The sequence below is a fragment of the Piliocolobus tephrosceles genome, chromosome 1, assembly GCF_002776525.5.
Source record: "Piliocolobus tephrosceles isolate RC106 chromosome 1, ASM277652v3, whole genome shotgun sequence".
NCBI lineage: Eukaryota > Metazoa > Chordata > Mammalia > Primates > Cercopithecidae > Piliocolobus > Piliocolobus tephrosceles.
The window spans coordinates 101,362,900-101,368,325 of NC_045434.1; the positions used below are offsets into that span (position 1 = coordinate 101,362,900).

Sequence of the window (5,426 nt, forward strand, 5' to 3'; positions counted from 1 at the left end):
ATTGAAAAGTTTAAAACTAAATAATTGAAGCTGTCTTTATTCACAGATAATGACTGTGTATGTTAACAACCCTAGAAATCTACAAAAATCTACCAAAACTAATTAGTGAGTTTGGTAATGTTGCAGAATATAAGCTCAATATAAGCAGTCCTTTGTACTTTTGTATATTAGCAATGAGCATTTGGAAAATGAAATAAAAATACCATTTCATTTAAAGTAACATCTAAATATATGACATGCTTATAAATAAATTTAACAGGCCCAGTGAGGTGGCTCATGCGTCTAATCTCAGCACTTTGTGAGGGCAAGGTGGGCAGATCATGAGGTCAGGAGATCAAGACCATCAAGCAAAAGACGGGGAAATCCCGTTTCTACTAAAAATACAAAAAATTAGCTGGGTGTGGTGGCACATGACTGTAGTCCCAGCTACTCAGGAAGCTGAGGCATGAGGATCACTTGAACCTGGGAGGCAGAGGTTGCAGTGAGCCGAGATCGCATCACGGCACTCCAGCTTGGGTAACAGAGTCAGACTCCATCTCAGAAAAAAAAAAAAAAAGAAGAAAGAAAGTCAACAAAATTTATGAAGGGCCAGTACACCAAAAACTACAAAAATTGCTTTGAGAAATTACAAAAGAACTAAATTAGTGGGGAGATAAACCTTGTCATGGATCAGAAGAGTTGTTATATTTAAAAAGTCAGTTCTTCCCAAATTGATCTCCAGATCTAATAAAAACTCCAACCAGCATTCTGGTAGAAATTTACAAGCTGATTCTACCATTTATGTGGAAATGTCAATGATCAAGAATAAAAGAGCAATATTATTAAAGAATAATGGTAAATAAATTCACTACCTATTTCCAGAATTACTATACAGCTATGAAAATCAAGAGCATGTGTTTTGTTGAAAAAAATAAAACATATATCAGTGGAAGAGAAGAGAGAATCCAGAAATAGACACTCACATATATGTCTAATTAATGATTCTTAGGACATATATGTATGTATACACACACACACACACACACACACACACATATATATATATATATTCACCGTTTTGAAGATTATCTATCATTATTTCCAAATAGGGAACATTAAGAGAACATATAAAGAAACCACAATATAGGAGATACCATATTTATCTCCAACAAAGGGTTTTTTTAGAGTGTGTGTATGTGTGTGTGTGTGTGTGTGTATATATATATATAATGCAGTCTGATAAGATAAACGGCACAATGAAACAATTTCTCAAAAGACTTGAATGGATACTTCAGAAAAGAAGATACATGAATGGTCAATTAGCATAGGAAAAGATGCTCCACTGTTTAGTCATCAGGGAGATCAGTCATTACAACAATGAGATACCAGTACATATCCATGAGAATGGCTGAAATTAAAAAGGCTAAAAATAGCACATGTTGGTGAGAATATAAAGCACTTGGAAGTCTTATACTTGTGGGAATGAACAATGGTACAACTCCTTTGAAAATCTAACAGTTTCTTAAAGGTTAAACATATACAAATCAGACGGACAGTCATTCCATTCCTAGGAATTTACACACTGTGTCTGCACAATGATCTGTATGTGTGTTTCCAGACCAAACTGAGAGGTGGGCTGCTATTTCTCATGGCCCAGTAATGAGATGCAGATGAACTGAGGAGGAAGAGAATTTTTACTTCTGCAACTGGTTACAGGGAGAAGGCCTGGAAATTATCACCAGACCAACACAAAACTACAAAGTTTTCCAGAGTTTATGTACCTTCTAAGCTATATGTGTATGTGGAAGTGTGCATTCATCTAAATACGTACGTGATTAACTTCTTTTAATCTATAACTGAGGTCTGAGTCCTGAACACCTTCCTCTGGAGCCTCAGTAAATTCACTTAATTTAATGGGTCCAGGTGGTGGGGACCCTCATCTTGTCTCCTGCTAAATCACAGAGGTTTGGGGAGTTCCTTCAGACCTCCAATAAAACTTGTTTAATCCTAAATGATTCCTGTTAAGAATTCCTCCGTTATTTTGTCATGCTTTAACGCCCAGGAAAAGCATAGGCAAAACTCTTGGTGGGCTTTTGTTACATTCTAGCCTTTGTATAAGGGCACTGGCTTATTTTTTGCTCTTAATATTTAATTTGACCACTCAGTCGGTACTGAAACAGTAGTTAGGGAGGCCTGCTTAGTGAGACCTGGCCTTCTATATATGGATGCTCATGTTAGTTTCATAATAGCCCAAACCTGGAATGATAGTAACGTCCAATCACAAGTGAATGTATGAACAAACATGGTATAGCTGCACGAAGGAATACTACTTGCAATTACAAGGCATTAACTGTTGATGCAAATACTCATATGCATGGATTTTAAAATGAAGTTGATGCATGAAAGAGGGCAGACACAAAAGAACACAGGTATCATTTCATTTATAGAAAACAGTTAAAAATGTAAACGGACCTGAAATGACAGCGGCTTCTTGGAACTGAGGGTTGAAAGAGGGATGAACTGCAAAGGGGTACAAGAAACTTTGGGGCACAGGGAAATTCCTCTATCTTGGTGTGGCAGTAGTTCCATTAGTGTATACATTTGTAAACATGCATTGAATTATACATTATAAAGTGGTACAGTCTGTTGTACCTAAATTATACCTTCATAAAGTTGATTTCATCATCTTAATTTCTCCATACTAGCAATTAGCAGCTAGAAAATGAAATTCAATAAAATATAATAGAGATTGATAGCTGGACTCATTACATGCTTAAGAATATATGCAATGAAGCAGGTACAAGGCCCCTAAAAGCAATTGGTGAGAAAATGAAATAAGACTAGACAGAGAAATATATATCATGTTCATTGATTGGAAGACTCAATTTTGTTAGCATAGTACATCCACACAATTCTGATTAATATTTCTAGTAAGAGATTTTAGAGAAATTTAAAAGCTAATTTCAAAATGTATTTGAAAATCAAAGAACCTAGAATAGGCAAGTCGGTCTTGAAGAAGCAGTAACTTGGAGGACTTACTCTGCTAGATTTCAAACCTGATTTTAAAGCTACAGTAATTTAAAAATGGTAGTTTGGTGTATGTATCCATAAATATATCAAAGTAAAAGAATACAGGTTCAAACAATATGCCCATCTATGTACAGTTATTTAATTTTTTTAGTAGAATCTTTTTTATTCATTAAAAAAACTCAAAACCCCAAAATGAAAAAGTTTTCCAACCACACACAGGAAGGGTATGGGTACAGGGGGTGTCTGTCCCTCTAGTCCTGGCCCCCAGCCCATGTGGTTTTGGCAGCAATAAGGGGTGTGGGGTAATGGCCCCCAGAATTAAAATGGTGTATGTGTGTATGAGCAGGAAAGTGGGGCAAAGCTGTGGGAAGCGGTGGAGGGGAAGGAACAAAGGAGGTCAGTACTGGGAACACTGAAGGTGGGAGGCCATTTCATAACACTGCTTGTTGATGAAACTGCCATGGACACTGCCTTTGCCCATCAGCAGGCCTTGTGTCTTGGCAGTCATGGTGACAATGGCATTGAAGGTGGGGGCTCCACTGATGCTCTTCATTTGAAGATCCACTGTCAATTCCCCATCCTGCAGCAGTGAGTCTGGGACCACAGTACATTTCTGGCCCCCCAGTGTCAGCCCATTCACAAAAAAGCTCGAGCAGTCTTTGCCAACCAGGACACCAACCTCAGCTGGGGTGATGTTGACGAAAGTTTCCCCTGGGACAGCGGCCCAGACAGAGGGCGAGCCCTTGTAGTCCACGGTGGCCGCGTCCTAACAGGTCACGTCTGCCACCAGGCTGTAGATAGAGGCATCCACCCGGCCATTGCGCTGCTGCAGGGGCTCCTCTGGTCGCTGCTGCTGGGGCCGCCGTGGCTGGCGGGCGCGAGAGGCGGAGAGCTCAGGGCAGGCGCTGCCGTCCTGACCAAGGCACTGGCACTGCCAGAGACACTAATGCCCTTCACTGGGGAAATGAAAGACTTTTAAGTAAAACGTTTTTGAGTGAAATGATATTTGTTGTTTTAAAAAGTTAATATTAACAATCACTCTCCACCACACACTGAAATTAACTTACGGTATGAAAGTTAAAATGAGAAACCTTGTGAAGGAAAAGCAGGAAATAGTTTCATGAACTTGACACACGAAAATATTTCTTAGATGAGATACTGTAGCACTCACCACAGTAAGCAATCAAGTGAATTGCCCTTCACTTTTAAAAACTTTCTGCTTATTATGTTTTGTTTAACAACTTAAAAGCTATCTGTAGACCAGAAATAATTATTTGCTATATAATATCAAAAAAGTATATATAAATGGACTCATTCAACATATATAAAGAACTCCTATAGATTACAAAGAAAATGACAAACACCCCAGTATATCAATGAACAGAAACATTTGAAAAGGTCTTTTTCATAAGAAGTTATCTAAATGAACAATAGGTATGAGAAAACCAAAATAGGATATCTCCATACACATGGTAGAAAGGCTATAATTTAAAACACTGAAAATATTAAGTGTGTGGGAATGTAGAGCACCTGGAAATGGCCTACATCTTTCATAGAAATGTAAAATAATACAACTTCTTTGCAAAACTCTGTGACCATTTTCTACCCATTCACCAAACAATTTCATCCCTAGGTTTAGATACCCAGGAAAATAAGTAAAATAAGTATAAGTACGTATATTCACAAAAATAATTGTACAAGAATATTCATAGTTACTTATGCACAGTAGCCAACAAGCAAACCTGTCTTCCATCAGAAAAATGGATATCAAATTGTGTGATAATCATACAATCAATAGGATATTACTTGGCCAAAACAAAATGAAACAAGAGTAAAACACAATCAAACAAATTAGTGGCATATATAACCACCTAGGTAAGAAAAGTCAAAACAAGAGAACATACTAAATGATTCCTTTTTTTTTTTTTTTTTGAGACAGAGTCTTGCTCCGTTGCTTAGGCTGGGAGCGCAGTGGCACGATCTCAGCTCTGCTTCCTGGGTTCAATAAATTCTCCCTGCCTCAGCCTCCCAAGTAGCTGGGATTACAGGCACCTGCCCCCATGCCTGACTAATTTTCGTATTTTCAGTAGAGACAGGGTTTTGCCATGTTGGCCAGGCTGGTCTCGAACTCCTGACCTCAGGTGATCTGCCCGCCTTGGCCTCACAATGTGTTAGGATGACAGGCGTGAACCACCAGGCCCGGCCAAAATGATTCCATTTTTATGAAGCACATGAATAAGCAAAATTATTCTATGGTGGCTGCTATAGTTTAGATATTGGTCCCCTCAAAATCACATGTGTAAATGTGGTCCCCAGTGTTGGAGGAGGGGGTTAATGGGAGGTGTTTAGGGCATGGGAGTGGATCCCTCATGAATAGAATAATCCCCACCCTGGGAGAAGGTAGTGAGTGAATTGAA

At 38.6% G+C, this 5,426-nt stretch overlaps 1 pseudogene; it reads right to left on the bottom strand.

The window, feature by feature from the left end:
- Window positions 1–3,406: 3,406 nt before the first annotated feature.
- On the bottom strand, window positions 3,407–3,828 carry LOC111549555 (annotated as a pseudogene).
- Between the last annotated feature and the right edge of the window lie 1,598 nt (window positions 3,829–5,426).